This window comes from Mandrillus leucophaeus, unplaced genomic scaffold (assembly GCF_000951045.1).
Source record: "Mandrillus leucophaeus isolate KB7577 unplaced genomic scaffold, Mleu.le_1.0 Scaffold1639, whole genome shotgun sequence".
Classification (NCBI taxonomy): Eukaryota; Metazoa; Chordata; class Mammalia; order Primates; family Cercopithecidae; genus Mandrillus; species Mandrillus leucophaeus.
In genome coordinates, this window is record NW_012101631.1 from 3,715 (window position 1) to 20,916 (window position 17,202).

The following is a 17,202-nucleotide window of genomic DNA, read 5'->3' on the forward strand; positions in this document are numbered from 1 at the left end:
TTGGAGTTTGCTTGAAGTCTACTCCAGACACTATTTGCCTGGGTATCAGCAGCAGAGGCTGCAGAAGATAAAATATTGCTGAACAGCGAGTGTTGCTATCTGATTCTTGCTCTGGAAGCTTCGTCTCAGGGGTGTACCCTGCCGTGTCAGGTGTGAAGTGTCAGTCTGCACCTAGTGGGGGATGTCTTCCAGTTAGACTACTCAGGGGTCAGGGACCCACTTGAGCAGGCAGTCTGTCCATTCTCAGATCTCAACCTCCATGCTGGGAGATCCACTCCTCTATTCAAAGCTGTCAGACAGGGGCATTTACCTCTGCCGAGGTTTCTGCTGCTTTTTGTTTAGCTATGCCCTATCCCCAGAGGAGGAGTCTACAGAAGCAGGCCGGCCTCCTTGAGCTGTGGTGGGCTCCACCCAATTTGAGCTTCCTGGCGGCTTTGTTTACCTACTTAAGCCTCAGCAATAGCAGGCGCCCCTCCCCCAGCCTTGCTGTCACCTTGCAGTTAGATCTCAGACTGCTGTACTAGCAATGAGAGAGGCTCTGTGGGCATGGGACCCTCTTCGCCAAGTGTGGGATATAATCTGGTGTGCTGTTTTTAAGACCCTTGGTAAAGCACAGTATTAGGGTGGGAGTTACCCAATTTTCCACGTGTTGTGTGTCTCAATTTCCTTTGGCTAGGAAAATGAATTCTTTTCCCCCTTGTGCTTCCTAGGTGAGGCGATGCCTCGCCCTGCTTCAGCTCTCACTGACCAGCACTGACTGTCCAACACGCCCCAGTGAGATGAACCCGGTACCTCAGTTGAAAATGCAGAAATCACCCATCTTCTGTGTGGCTCATGCTGGGAGCTGGAGGCTGGAGCTGTTCCTTTTTGGCCATCTTGGGTGTGCCCCAATTTATTTCTCTTCATGTCTGAGTATTATTTCATCCTATGAATACTCCACAATTTGTTCATCTATTCATCTCTTGATAGACAAATTAGTTTCCATTTTTGGCTTTTATATACAAAAGTGCTATGAATATTCATGTACATGTCTTTGTATGGATAATATTTCATTTTTCCTTAGATCTATATCTAGGAGTAGAATAGCTGGATCAGATGTTAGCTATGTGTTTAAATTTACGAGAAATTGTGACACTGTCAGAGGTGTTTGAACCAGAATTACTCCATCTTGATTAGGGGCTGGGTGAAATAAGGCTGAGACCTGCTGGGCTGCATTCCCAAGAGGTTAGGCATTCTAATCACAGGATGACATAGGAGGTCAGCACAAGATACAGGTCACTAAGACCCTGCTGATAAAACAATTTGCCATAAAGAAGCTGGCCAAAACCCATGAATATCTAGAAGGGGATGAATGTCTGGTCATCCTCAGTGCTCATTATATGCTAATTATCATGCATTAGCATGCTAAAAGACTTCCACTAGCACACAACAGTTCACAGATGTCATGGGAACACCAGGAAGTATCCCTATGTGGTGTAAAAGGGGGAGGAACCTTCAGTTCCAAGAATCATTCACACCTTTCTTGCATAACTCATGAATAATCCACCCCTTATTTAGTATATAATCAAGAAATAACTATAAGTATACTCAGTTGAGCAGCCCATGCTGCTGCTCTGCCTGTGTAGTAACCATTCTTTCATTTCTTTGCTTTCTTAATAAACTTGCTTTTATTTACTCTATAGATTCACCCCAAATTCTTTCTTGTGCAAGGTCCAAGAGCCTTCTCTTGAGATCAGGATCAGGACCTGTTTCTGGTAACAAAACTATTTTCCAAAAGGGTTGTACCATTTTGCATTCTGACTAGCAGTAAGAGTTCCAGTTTCTGCACACATCTTTAACAACACTTGGTATGGTCAGTCTTTTTCAATGTTAGCTATTGTAGTAAGTTTTCAGTGTTGTCATTGCAGTTGAATTTGCGTTTTCACTATGCCTAATGATGTTGAACACCTTTTTAGGTGCTTGTTTGCCATTTATGTACTTTTCTTGGTTCAAATATTTACTGATTTTTATTAGGTTGTTTGTTTCCTTATTGTTAAGTTTTTTACTTTTCTTTGTATATTCTGGATACAAGTCCTTCATCAATTATATAATTTTCAAAGATCTTTTCTTAGTCTATGACTTTTGTTTTAATTATCTTAATTGTGTCTTTCAAAAAGCAACAATTTTAAATTCTGATGAAGTCAAATATATTAATTTTTATTTTATATATTGTATTTTTTTCTGTCAAATCAAAAATCTTTTTCTAACTCAATGTTGCAAAGATTATTTTTTTCTTCTAAAGTTTTCTAGTTTTAGGATTTACATTTAGGTCTGTAATCTGTTTTAGAAGAATTTTTGTATATGGTATGAGGGTGGATCAAAGTTTATAGTATTTGCCAATGACAGAATCTCATCCTTTTTTATGGCTGAATAGTACTCTATAAGACCTAATATCTATAAGACCTACTATATGATAGCACAACAGGGTGACTATAGTCAATGATAATTTAATTGTACATTTTTAAACAACTAAAATAATATAATTGGATTGTTTGTAACACCAAGAATGAATGCTTGAGGGGATTGATACCTCATTTTCCATAATGTGAATACTATACATTGCATGCACGTATCAAAATATCTCATGTACACCATAAATATATATACCTACTATGTATCCACAAAAACTAAAATTTTTAAAAAGTTTATAATATTTACATAGAGATATCCAATTACTCCATCCTTATGTCTTTACAAAACTATGTTTCCTCCATTTAATGGTTAAATGCCTTTAATCCTGTGTAAAAATCAGTTGTCTCTATAGGTGTGGGTTCATTTCTAGACTTTTTGTTCCATGGATCTATTTCTCTGTAATTTGGCTAATCCCATACTGTTTTGATAACTGTAGCTTTATAATAATTATTGAAATTAAATAGGTTTAGCCTTCCAACTTTGTTCTTTTTCAAAATTTATTTAATTACTGTAGGGGCTTTACGTTTCCATGTAAATTGTATAATCAGTTTGTTGATTTCTATAAAAACACGTTAGAAATTTAACTTGGATTGCATTGAAGTTATACATAAGTTTAAAAACAAATTATATCTTAACAGTGTTAAAACATCTGATTCGCTTACAAAGTATATTTCTCAGTTTATTTCGGTCTTATTTCATTTATTTATCATGGTTTGGTAGTTTTTGGTTTTTTTGTTTGATTGTTTGTTTGTTTGGTTTTTGACATGGAGTCTTGCTCTTTTGCCCAGGCTGGAGTGCAGTGGCTTGATCTCGGCTCACTGCAAGCTCTGCCTCCCAGGTTCATGCCATTCCCCTGCCTCAGCCTCCCAAGTAGCTGGGACTACAGGCACCCGCCACCACGCCCGGCTAATTTTTTTTGTATTTTTAGTAGAGACGGGGTTTCACCATGTTAGCCAAGATTATCTTGATCTCCTGACCTCATGATCCACCTGCCTCAACCTCCCAAAGTTCTGGGATTACAAGCTTGAGCCACCGGACCTGGCCCATGGTTTAGTAGTTTTAAATGTGTATGTCTCTCACATATTTTGCCAGATTTACTTTTAAGTATTTTTATTTTTGATTCCATTATGAATAGTAATTTTTAAAATTTCAATATCCCATTTTCATTGTTAGTATACTCAAATACCAATGTATACAATGTATACCAATCTTGCACTCTGCAACCTTGCTACACACACAAATTATTATATTCCTTTAGATTTTTAAAATATGTGATCATGTTGTCTGAGAAAAAAAGAGTTTTACTTCTTCCTTCCAAATATAATTGCCTTTTATTTCCGTGTCTTGTTATATGCCACTGGCCAAATCTCTAATTTAATGCTGAATTGAAGTGCAAAGAGCAAATCTTTCTGTGTTTTTTCTAATCTTAAGGAGAACAATTGAGTCTTTCATGGTCAAGTATGATATTACTTGCATGTTTTTCTTAAATGCCCATCATTAGGTTAAGGAAGTTCCCATCAGGTTCAAGAACTTTCCTTCTGTTCCTAGTTTGCTGAGAATTTTCATGAAGAATGGATGATGAATTTTGACATAATTTATTCAGGAACTATTCAGATGGTTATGTGTTTGTCTTTGTGTTATTAATATGCAGAATTACTTTAATCGGTTTTAAATGTGAATATAAACATGCATTACTAGGATAAATACCAACTGATTGTGTTTTTTTATACTTTTAAAATATTGTTGTGTACAATTTACTAATTTTTTATAATTTTACATTGGTGTTCTTATGGGATACTTATCTATAGTTTTTCTTTTTATTTTCCTTTCTTATAATGCCTTTGACTGATTTTGGTATCAGGGTTAAGGAAAGAAAATAACTTCTATCTGAGGAATGCAAATTATTTTAGTTAGCAGGTCCAGAGAGACATTAAATGCAACAGAAATCATGTTTCACTTTCCCCTTGAAGCTACGTATTTATTTCTTGAAAGTGCATGCTACTGTTACAAGTAGCTATAAAATTCACCTAATTCATGCAAGACATTGTAATCCACACCTTATAGTTTAGTAATACATAGCCAATCATTAATCAATGTTATTTCTGTAAACCACTAAGAATTCCTGAAAAACAATACTGTATTAGTCCATTCCCTGTCACCCATTTTTTGTCTTTAAAAAGCCAAGTGTAACTGCTGTTAATCAGAGTGCACATTCGGCAACTTTAATATATGTTCTAGGGTTGCAATGCTCAAGTTTGGCCCAAATAGACTCTCTCCTTATATTAATTTTGCTTTGGTTTCTTCTTTTTAGGTTGACAGGGTGGTGCTTTTCTCATAAAATGGTTGGAGAAGTACTTCCTCTGATTCATTATTTGGACAAGTTAAAGTAGAATTGGTATTAAATATTTGGTAAAATCCATCAGTGAGGAATTTGACTCAGTGTTTTCTTGGTAAGATTTTTCACTACAATTTTAATTAATTAAATAGCTGTAAGTTTATTCATATTATGTATTTTTTGAGTGAGTTTACTAGTTTCTGTATTTCAAATAATTCATCCATTTCATCTAAGTTGTCAAATTAATTGGCATAAGGTTGTTCATAGAATTGCCTTAATATCCTTAAAAAGTTACCATAGAGTATACATAACTTGTACTATTTTAACTGTTTCTAAATGAACAGTATAGTGGCACTAAGTACTTGCACGTCATCGTGCAACCATCACAACCATTCTTCTCAAGAAGAGTTTTATATTCCCAAACTGCAACCCTGCACCATTAATCAAAAACTTCCCATTTATCCCTCCCTTTAGACCTTGGGAACCACCTTTACACATTTTTATTCTGTGAATTTGACTACACTAGAAACCACATATGTGTAAAATAAAACACAAATTATCTTTTTGTGTCTGGTTTTTTTCACTTAGCATAATGTTTTCAAGTTTAATCCATATTGTAACATGTATCAAAACTCCATTTTCTTTTGAAGCCTGAATAATATTCATTGTATGTATATAGCACATTTTGTGTATCCATTTATCTGTCCATGGGTATTTGGATTTCTTCCACTTTTGGGCTATTATGAGTAATGCCGCTATGAACACTGCTGTACAAATATCTATTTGAGTCTCTGTTTTTAATTATTTGAGACATGTATATACCTGGAAGTGGAATTTCTGGGCCATATGATAATTCTATATTTATTTTTTTTAAGAACCACCATACGGCTTTCTATAGTGGAGGTACATGCGTAGGTTTGTTACATGGATATATTGTGCGATGTCAAGTTTTGGAGTATGATTGATCCCATCAATTCAGGATAAACTTGATTTAACAATTCCCCCCTTTTGGTCATTCTCTAAATTGTGGGAGATTGACAAAAACTTTAGTCATTGATTTCACTGTCATCACTGCAAAAGTACTTATTTCGTCTTGAAACCCACTAGGAAATAGCAGAGTAGTGTGTTTTGTAAGGTGAAAACAAGGATGTCAGGTTATTATTATTATTATTGTTTGTAAGTGTTAGAGTAGAGGGTACCTCCTTATGTTGGAAGGTACTGTTTACAGGAGAAAAAAATACAAAAACCTGATCTTTTCTAGGATTTGCTTGTTTCCTTAAAGTCTTAGTTTGATTATGTTACATTTAGCAAGAGTGACTCTATTTTAGTTTGGTCTAGGTGTACAGTTCCAAGAAGTGTGGAGGGACCCTTCTCAGTTGTGAAATTATGAACCCAGCATTCAAGGTCCTGAAGTTTTGCTGCAATGTGAATGGCAAGGGAAGCCTTCTTCTGATGTTTTCAGAAGATCCAATATTCAGGTTCTCAATTAAGAAGAGGTTTACTGTTCTCAGTCAGTGAACCATGAAAAGCTTTATTTACCTGGTGAAAATACACTGTGGCATAACACAATACTCTTGTAAAATTAGCCCTCTTGCATGAGAAAGCTCTTATAAAACCAGAAAACATGCATTGGAAATGATAATTGAATGAAATCCCTCTATAAATGTTTCCATGGGCCATCAGGTAACAGAATGTACCTGAAGCATTGTCTTCCCAGCAATATGGGTTTGACAAACCAAACATTGGTCAGAAACTATTTTAGCAATTGAGAAGTCACCAAACGAATATATATTTAATTTGGATCATTTTATTTTTTCCATGATTAGTCATGGAATGCATAACTTTTAATAACTAAAAGTTTAAGAACTCAAGAAGTACAAGGTGGCTGTCCCGGTTTTCCAAGAGTCCATGCTTAACATTGGACTTATGTCCTCTTGAATACCAGTTGTTTCTTCAATTTAGGTGCATAGCACTGATAACTGATGGGTTATCACAGGTAATTTGACTTACACCATGGTGTTCAGTTTCAATATTGGCTGATTTAGCATGAAAATCTGGCAAAGTATTTTCTTGGTGTTCAATTAATTTTTGTACTACTTGGGTTGGCAGTTTTATAAATCAGTCTTTTCACCCAAGTTCCAGGAATTCTTACCCAGTCCAAATGATATGATTCTGAAGTTATCAGAAACATGTATTCAAGAGTGCTTTTCAGGGTCCTTTCCATCCTTTCATAAACCTCCTAAAAGACGCCATATTCTAGGATTCTGTATGCTTGTGAAGTTTTCAGAAACTGCATCAACATTAAGCAATGAACTGTGAAAATGACTTTAAATAATTATAGTTAAAGACACAAATGACAAGGAAATTTGGTTATTTCTGTGGCCTACAATTACAACATAATAACCATAATCATGATTGATAGCATATACTCAAACATATTAGAATTGGATAAATCTCATATAATTTTACAACATATATTAATAACATTTACTGAAATACAGCCTGAAAAAGGTTAAACGTTATTTCTTATTTTGACAATGCTTCTCTTGTAATTTAACATGTCAAATAATTCTGTTTACCTCTCTTTTGGATGCTTCATGGGCCCGCTGGAGCATCCCACAGTTAGAGGTCAAAAACTACTTAATTTTGAAGCTGAAATTTGATTTTGGGAAGCCTGTCAATTAGGTTAAAGATTTAAAACACTTAATATTATAGAATAGGATTCCACGTCACCATAAGTTATTTATTTAGCCAAAATGATAATTTGAAAATTTTGAAAAGGCAAAAACCTTTACTCATTAATAGAGGGAAGACTTAGCTTTCCAAACAATATTTTGTCCTGTCTTTCCTTTTTTTCTGTAGTTTATTCAAAGGTGAACAAAATTCATTCATTATTCTTTAAAGTTGCATGAAAATCTTGTTCAAGAGAGAAAGTCAAATTTTATCCTCACATTATTGCCATTTACTACTGGTTTTCTTCTGACCCAGTCAGATGTAAGGGGCCTCTAACCGGATCCAAGCCACTTAATTACCAGATCTAATTTGATTCTGGACCCAGTTCAGTTTCTGTCATGACTTCCAAATGCAGTTTGGATTAGAAATGGGCTCATAGAAACTTGGAGAGCTCAAACCACAAATCTGTGGAGCTTCTGAATCTGAGAGAGAACTTACCATGATAACCAACTGCTCCAAGAGAGCAATGGACATAATGGGCCTGACAGGTACCTTGCTTGGTCACTCAGCACTCCTGGGTGTCACTGGAAGCTCTACTTTGGATCCCACTTCTGATGCCATCTGTTAAAACAAAAACAAACAAACAAACAAAAACTTCAGCTGAATTAAATGTAAAAGAGTTTAATTGAGCAATGAATGATTTGTGAATCAGGCAGCCTCCTGAGCCAGAGTAGGCTAAGAGACTGCAGCGCAGCTCCATGGTAAAAGAAGATTTATGGACAATAAAGAATCGTGATGTATAGAAAATGAAAGTGAGGTACAGAAACTGCTGGATTGGTTATAGCTAGGCTTTTGCCTTATTTGAATAAATTTCAAATATCTGGCCACATTTGACTGACCAAAACTTGACGATTGACGCAAAAGTAGGCTACGGTTTGTTTACACTTACATTAGGCTGTAGTTCATGATATACAGAGAAACATTTAGCCCAAACTTAAAATATGTAAGGAGGCAGCTTTAGGCAAAACATAATCTAACAGGCCGCACATTTTTGCTTGGTATTGTCCTAGTAGAAGCTCTCTGTTGGGGCTTTACACCTGTGAAAAGTGTCTTCCTGGGCCCACATTTTTTTTATACATTCTTTTTAATCTCAGTGGAGAACACCAAGCCTCTGATAGATACAGGAGGCATATAAGGGGAGGGTCCCCAGAGAATCTCTGACTTCCCTGCGTACTGGGAGAATGGGGTGGAGCTACGGGAAGTTTGTGCTGTGTGCAGTGTGGGGAGGATCCTAGACTCTTCAGTTCCTGTGTGTTGCCTAGAATTAATCTGTGAGGTAGAGGGCCTGTTAGCAGGAGTCCCTCTTGCTTTGCTGGGAGTTTTGGTTTTTTTCCCTTCTTTTCCTTTTTTGCCCAATAAATTCTGTCCCCCTCACCCTTCAATGTGTCTGCATTCCTAATTCTTCCTGGTGATGTGACAAGAACCCACTTTTAGCTGAACTAAAGAGCAAAGTTCTACATCACCTCTACACCCTCATAGCTCTTGTATTCTTCTATCCAGCAGAATTAACACCACATATACACGAATGCTGCCAAGACTTAGACCTTGCATCCTTTGGAGAAACGACCCAAGTTGTTCCCGGAGTCATGTAAGTGAGGACTAAACTCTGATTTTTTTTTTTTTAATCTTGCCCAAACTCCTTTCTAAGTGGTCTGGGGAGTCATGCCCTACAAACCATAAATTCTCATCAGATGGGTTTTATTTAACCCTGTATATCATGATTTACTTTCCAATCTAACTCTGGCATACAAGGGAAAAAAATCAATATGTTTTATCCCCAAATATATTTTCTTGCCATACCCTGGAATTTCCCTGCAAAGTCTCTTGTGGGAAAAATTTACATTCTATAGAGAATCCCCTTCCCCTTTATTTTCCTTCCTTCCTTTCCCGATCCAGAAGATAATCAACTAAGAGCCAGGCACCCTTTTAAGTCCGATAAGAAACATTTTACAACCTGCTCTCTCTGAAGTCTGCTATCTGAGAGCTTCATCTGCACGATAAAACTTGGTCTCCACAATTCTTTATCTTAACCTGAACATTTTCTTTCATCCCAGGTCTTCAGATAAACTCAACCAATTGTCAACCAGAAAATGTTTAAATTTACCTATACCCTGGAAGCCCCTGCTTTGAGTTGTCCCGCCTTTCTGAACCAAACCAATGTACTTCTTAAATGTACTTGATTGGTGTCTCATGCCTCCCTACAATATATAAAACCAAGCTGTATCCCAAACACCATGGACATATGTTCTCAGGACCTCCTGAGGGCTGTGTCATGGGCCATGGTCACTCATATTTGGCTCATAATAGATTTCTTCAAATATTTTACAGAGTTTGACTCTTTTTGTCAACATAAACCACAGCTGTTCCAGTTAGTGTGGCCAAAATGTGGGGAGCAGAGTTTCAAGGCAGCACAAGGCACTAGCATCTCAATTTGTTCCTTGAAACAGTTTGGTCCTACTAGACCTCTGGGTCTTTGATGGGAGATCCAGCATCAAAGATTTCTGAAATGACTCCTGGGCCTTTCCTTCATTGTTTTGAGCATTAACACTTAGGTTCCTTTTATCTTTGTTAATCTCTTTAGCAAGTGGTTGCAATGTGACAACCTTGGATTACTCTCCTGAAAATTCTTTTTCATTTTCTACCACATGTCCAGGCTTGGAATATGCCAAATCCTTATAAATTATAACTTTAGGTTATGCCTTTGCTCCTAAATCTTAACTATTTGAAGTTAAAAGTAAAAAAGCAGCTGTCTGAATGATTTTCTGCTTAGAAATTTGTTCTGCCAAATATTCATCACTCTTAAATTGGCCTTCCACCAAGTCCTAGGCCATGGATAATGCAGCCAAGTTCTTTGGTAAGGTATAAAAAGTGTGACTTTTGCTCTAGCATCCAATAATTTTTTCTTCATTTCCATTTGAGTCCTTGTCAAAATGGCTTTCACTGTCTACACTCCTAACAGCATTTTGGTCACAATCCCTCAATAATTATCTAAGAAGTCCCAGTTCATCTTCTAAGCCCCTAACAGAATCTCCATTACTGCTATATTCACTGCAATATAGGATTTTTCCACCCTGCTCTTCCAAATTCATTCAGCTATGACATGTCACACAATCCAAAGCCACTTTCACATTTTCAGGTATCTGTGTAGGTATACTCCGCTCCTCAGTACTCACTTTCGTAGTCCACTTTGTGTTGCTGTCACAGACTAGTTAGTTAGGGTGGGATATTTTATAAGAAAAAAAGGTTTATTTGGCTCACAATTCTGGTAGCTGAAAAGTCCAAGATTGTGCAGCTGCATCTTGGTCAGGGCCTCAGACTGCTTTCCTTCATGACAGAAAACAGAACAGGAGCAGATGTATGCAAAGGGATCACATGGTGAAAGAGCAAAGAATAGAATTAGGGAGCCATATTCTTTTAATTCCCATTCTTTTGGGAATTAAACCATTTCTGTGAGAGGAAGAACTTAACCCCACAGAAGGATATTGATCTATTCATGTGGAATCTGCCCCCATGACCCAAACTTCTCTCACTAGGTATCACTTCCCAACACTGCCATATTGGAGAACGAAATCCAGAATAATTTTTGGTGAGGGGAAACCATATGTAAACCATATCAATTCCTATGTACGTTTTTTTTTTTTTCTTTTCCCATTGAGAATGGAATTGCTCTGGTAGCCTTTTTTTTTTGGATTCTTTATTGTTAATGTAAAGAAATTCCACTGACATTTGTTTAATGATTTTATAGCCTGCAACTCTGCTGATTTGGTAAATGAATTCTGACAGATATTATGTGTGTTCACAACCTTTAGAGTGTTCTAAAAATAAGATTTGTTATTCATTAAAAGAGATCATGTTACCTCTTTTTTTATATATAAGATGATTTGTTATGTCTAATTACTCTTACTAGAATTTTCAAAGCTTTGTTAGAAGTGGCAAAAGCAAGGATCCTTGTCTTATTTCTGATCTTAAAGAAGAAACTTTTTTTATTTTACCATTAAGTATAATGTTACCTGTGGGGTTTTCCTATTTGAATTTTATTATTTGAGATAGTTTTCTTCTATTCTTAGTTTGTTGAGTGCTTTTATCATGAAATGGTTTTGAATTTTGCCAAATGTTTTTCTACACTGATTGAGGTAATCACGTGTTTCTTTTCTCTTAACACTGTGCATGTGGTATTGCCTTGAGTAATTTTTTATTGTTTAACAATTTTTGCATACCAGAAATAAATCCCAATTAATCATGCTGCATGTATTTTCCATATGCTGCTGAAATAGGTTTGTTAGTATTTTGTTGAGGATTTCTGTATCAACATTTATTAGGACTATTAGTCTGGAGTTTTTTTTATCTTGTAGTATTTTTATCTTACTTTGTTGTGAGAGCAATCCTGCCTTCCTAGAATGAGTTAGAAAATGTTCCCTTCTCTTCACATTGTTGAAAGAGTTTGAGAAAGATTGATGTTATTTGTTTAAACATCAAATAGAATTGACCAGTAAAGACATCTGCTTCAAGAATTTCCTTGGTGGAACTTTTTTTTTTTTTTTTTTTTTTGAAACAGAGTCTCGCTCTGTCACCCAGGCTGGAATGCAGTGGCACAATCTCAGCTCACTGCAATTTCTGGCTCCCGGGTTCATGCCATTCTCCTGTCTCAGCCTCCGGAATAGTTGGGACTACAGGCATCCGCCACCACACCCAGCTACTTTTTTTGTATTTTTAATAGAGACGGGGTTTCACTGTGTTAGACAGGATGGTCTCGATCTCATGACCTCATGATCTGTCCACCTCGGCCTCCCAAAGTGCTGGGATTACAGGCATGAGCCACTGCACCTGGCCCCTTGGTGGAGTTTTAAATAAATAATTCAATCTCTATTGGTATAGGTCTATTAAGATTTCCGATTTTTTCTAAATTAGCTAACATTATTTGTGTGCTTCTAGGAATTTGTCCATTTCATTTAGATTATCCAGTTTATTGCTGGACAATTCTTCATAGTGATACCTTATAATCCTTTATATTCCTGTAAAATTGGTTATAAAGTCTCCCCCTTCATCTATGATTCTAGTACTTTTATTCCTCTCCACATTTTCTTAATCTAGCTAAAGATCTGTCAATTTTGTTATCTTTTGGAAGAATGAACTTTTGGTTTCATTGATTTTTCTTTATTGTTTTTTCATTCTTGATTTTAATTTCCTCTGCTTTAGTATTTATTATTTCCATCCTACTAGCTTTCAATTTAGTTTGTTTTATTTCTTATTTTCTTAACATTTACATTTGGGTTATAGATTGGAGATCTTTTTTCTTTTTAAATGTGTTCACAGCTAAAAATTTTCTTCTGATACAGTTTCACCAATGCACCACAATGTAGCAGTCTCTTGTTCTGAGATATCACCTGAAGTTTTTTGTCTCAGGACCAAGAGAGTTAAGGATTGTGGACACCAAGTGTAAGGTTGGAGCAAAAGTTTAATAAGCTAAAGAAAAAAGCTCTCTGCTGCAGAGAGGACCCAGAAGAGGGTTGTCATTCTTACAGTTGAATGCAAAGACTTTTATAAGAAACAAATGAGGGTTGGGCATCTCATTTGCATAAGGTGCAAATTTCTGGTAGCTCCACCCCATCCTCCTAGTGCATATGCAGGCCCTTAGCTTGAGTTACTCCATACTGCTTTTTTCCCATTACTGAGTATGTGTTAGGGGACAAAATTTTCCATTGTGGGCATGTCTGACCAAGTCACCTGTGTAGCCTTTCTTATCTGTGCAGCTGTGGACGTGTCTTAGACAAGACTCCCTGTGCAAGTTATCTCATCTGTGCCTTCAGGCTGTTCTTTTGTTTGAAAGAATTCAACCAAAGGCCCACCCTAACTGCCTTCCTAACTGGTTTCTTCCTTTCTCCTCTTTCATTAACACTTTTGCCTCTTTATCTTATATTTGTGGTGTCTTTTTAATTTTATCCATTTCAAGGTATTTTAAAATTTCCCTTGAAATTTCTTCTTTGGCACATTGCTAGTTTCAAAGTGTATTGCTTGATACCCTCATATTTGTGACATTTCCACTTTTTCTTCTGCTATTGATTTCTAGTTTCATTACATTGTCATCAGGAAAGATAATTTGCATTATTTCAATATTTTAAAATATATTAAGACTTTTCATGTGGCCTAACATAATTTATCCTGAAGAATGTTTTATGTGCACTTGAGAAAAATATGTTTTCTGTAGTAAAGTGAAGCATTTTCTGTATGTTCTTTAGGTTTAATTGGTTCATAATGTTATTTAAGTCCTGCATTTTTTCATGGTTCTTCTTTCAGGTTTTTCTATCCATTATTGCAAGTGAGATGTTGGAGAGTCTTACTACTGTTGTAGAGCTCTCTACTTTGTCCTTTGATTCTGTCTCTTTTTGCTTCATATATATTTGGAGCTTTGATGTTTTGTGCATGTATATGTCTAATTGTTTTTTTTTTTTTTTTTTTTTTTTTCCTGAGACGGAGTCTCACTCTGTCACCCAGGCTGGAGTGCAGTGGCGTGATCTCGGCTCACTGCAAGCTCCGCCTCCCGAGTTCACGCCATTCTCCTGTCTCAGCCTCCCGAGTAGCTGGGACTACAGGTGCCCGCCACCACGCCCGGCTAATTTTTTGTGTGTTTTTAGTAGAGACGGGGTTTCACCGTGTTAGCCAGGATGGTCTCGATCTCCTGACCTCGTGATCCACCCGCCTCGGCCTCCCAAAGTGCTGGGATTACAAGCTTGAGCCACCGCACCCGGCCATATGTCTAATTGTTTTACCACCAATATATAATGCCCTTATTAGTGTCCTATAACATATGCTGACTAAGTTTCTATTTGGTCTGACATTAGTGTAACCAATCCTGCTCTCCTTAGGTAACTATTTGCATGAAATATTCTTGTTCATTCTTTCACTTTTAACCTATGTATGCCCTTAGTACTAAAGTGAGTCTCATGTAGACAACAGATAGCTAGATCAAGTGTTTTTAAAAGCCCATTTATAATCTCTGAAACTTTTAAATATTTAATTGTTATATATTTGTACATATTTATGGGACACATGTAATATTCTGGTACACACATAAAGTGAGCAATGATCAAGTCAGGGTATTTAGAATATTATTTCACCTCAACTGTTTATCATTTCTATGTTTTGGAAACATTTCAAGTTTTTTTCTTACAACTATTTTAAGAGATACAATATGTTGCTGTTAATTATAGTTGTGCTAATCTGCTATCGAACATTAAGATTTATTCCATCTATTTAGATTTATTCCATCTAAATAGATATCTAATGGGTATCTATTTACCCATTAACCAAACTCTTTACATATCCCCCTCAAACACAGCAATCCCAGCCTCTGGTAATAATCATTTCCTCTAACTCCATGAGGTCAATTTTTGTAGCTCCCACATACGAGTGAGTATGTGTGATTTTTTTTTTTCCTCTGCCTGGCTTATTTCACTTCACATAATGACTTCCAATTCAATCCATGTTGCTGCAAATGACAGAATTTTATTCTTTGTTATGCACAAATAGTATTCCATAGTGTATATGTAGTATATTTTCCTTATCCATTTATCTGTGAATGGACACAGATTGATTTCTTATCTTTGTTGTTGTAAATAGTGCTACAATAATCATAGAAGTGATAATATCTCTTGATATACTGATTTATTTTCCTTTGGAAAACTACCCAGTAGTAGGATTGCTAGATCATATGGTAGCTCAATTTTTACTTGTTTGAGAAACATTCAAACTCTTTACCATATTGGCTGTACTAATTTACTTACCTACCAACAGTGCATAAGGATTCCCCTTTCTTGGGTCCGGCGCAGTGGCTCAAGCCTGTAATCCCAGCGCTTTGGGAGACTGAGGTGGGTGGATCACGAGGTCAAGAGATTCAGACCATCCTGGCTAACACGGTGAAATCCCATCTCTACTAAAAATACAAAATATTAACCAGGCTTTGTGGCGTGCACCTGTGGTACCAGCTACTCAGGAGGCTGAGGCAGCAGAATCGCTTGAACCCAGGAGGCGGAGGTTGCAGTGAGCCGAGATTGAGCCACTGCATTCTAGCCTGGGTGACAGAGTGAGACCCCAAAAAAAAAAAAAAAAAAAAAGAATTCCCCTTTCTCTGCATCTTTAGCAGCGTCTGTTATTTTATTTCATTTTTATTTTTGAGACGGAGTCTCGCTCTATCACCCAGGCTGGAGTGCAGTGGTGCGATCTTGGCTCACTGCAAGCTCCGCCTCCCGGGTTCACGCCATTCTCCTGCCTCAGCCTCCCGAGTAGCCGGGACTACAGGCACCCACCACCATGCCCGGCTAATTTTTTTTTTTTTTTTTGCATTTTTAGTAGAGACAGGGTTTCGCCATTCTAGCCAGGATTGTCGTGATCTCCTGACCTCGTGATTCACCTGCCTCAGCCTCCCAAAGTGCTGGGATTACAGACATGAGCCACTGCGCCTGGCCTCGCAGCATCTGTTATTTTTATTTTTATAGTAGCCATTATAATTGGGATAAGATGATATCTCATTCTGGTTTTGCTATGCATTTTTCTGTTGATTAGTGATGTTGAGCATTTTTCCAGTATCTGACAGATATTTGCATATCTTCTTTTGAGAAATGTCTATTTATTTTTTTGGCCACTTTCTAATGAGTTTATTTGATTTCTTGCTGTTGAGTTGTTTAAGTTCCTTGTGTATTCTGGATATTAGTCCCTTGTCAGATAAATAAATTGCAAACATTTTCTTCCACTTATCGGGTTATCTGTTAACTCTCTTGTTTTATTAGTTGTACAAAGCTTTTCAGTTTAGTTCAATTTTCTATTTGTATGTTTTGTTGCTGGTGCTTTTGCAGTCTAAGCTATAAAATCTTTGTGTGGATTCATGTTCTAGTGTGTTTTCCCTATGTTCTTTTTAGTAGTTTTATAATCATAAGTTTTATGTTTAAGTCTTTAATGCATTTTGAATAGTTTTTTTTGACATAATGACAGATGGGGTCTGTCAGGCCTCTGAGCCCAAGCCAAGCCATCGCTTCCCCGGTGACTTGCACGCATACACCCAGATGCCCTGAAGTAACTGAAGAATCACAAAAGAAGTGCAAATGCCCTGCCTTGCCTTAACTGATGACATTCCACCACAAAAGAAGTGAAAATAGCCGGTCCTTGCCTTAAGCGATGATATTATCTTGTGAAATTCCTTTTCCTGGCTCATCCTGGCTCAAAAAGTTCCCCCACTGAGCACCTTGTGACCCTCACTCCTGCCCGCCAGAGAACAACAAACCCCCTTTGATTGTAATTTTCCTTTACCTACCCAAATCCTATAAAATGGCCCCACCCTTATCTCCCTTCACTGACTTTCTTTTTGGACTCAGCCCACCTGAACCTAGGTGAAATAAACAGCCATGTTGCTCACACAAAGCCTGTTGGTAGTCTCTTCACACGGACACGCATGACGGGGTCTAGTTTCATTCTTCTGCATATGGACATCCAGTTTCTTCAGTACAATTTATTGAAAAGGGTGTTCTTTCCTTAGTTTTGGTTCTTGGCACCTTCTTCAAAAGTTAGTTGGCTGTATATACATAGATGCATTTCTGGGTCATCTGTTCTGATCCACTGGTCAGTGTGTCTGTTTTTATACCAATACCATGATGTTTAAGTATTATAACTGTTTTAGGTTGTGCTGCTATAAA

The 17,202-nt window shown here is 36.9% G+C and overlaps 1 protein-coding gene across 1 annotated transcript in view; it reads right to left on the minus strand.

Moving 5' to 3' along the window:
• The window catches only part of LOC105536838 (palmitoyl-protein thioesterase 1-like), an 11,590-nt gene extending 3,708 nt beyond the window's left edge, over nucleotides 1-7,882 (minus strand). The window contains exon 1 of the mRNA XM_011976304.1: nucleotides 7,863-7,882. The gene's annotated coding sequence lies outside the window, so the exon portion shown is untranslated. The remainder of the gene's footprint in view (nucleotides 1-7,862) is intronic.
• Between the last annotated feature and the right edge of the window lie 9,320 nt (nucleotides 7,883-17,202).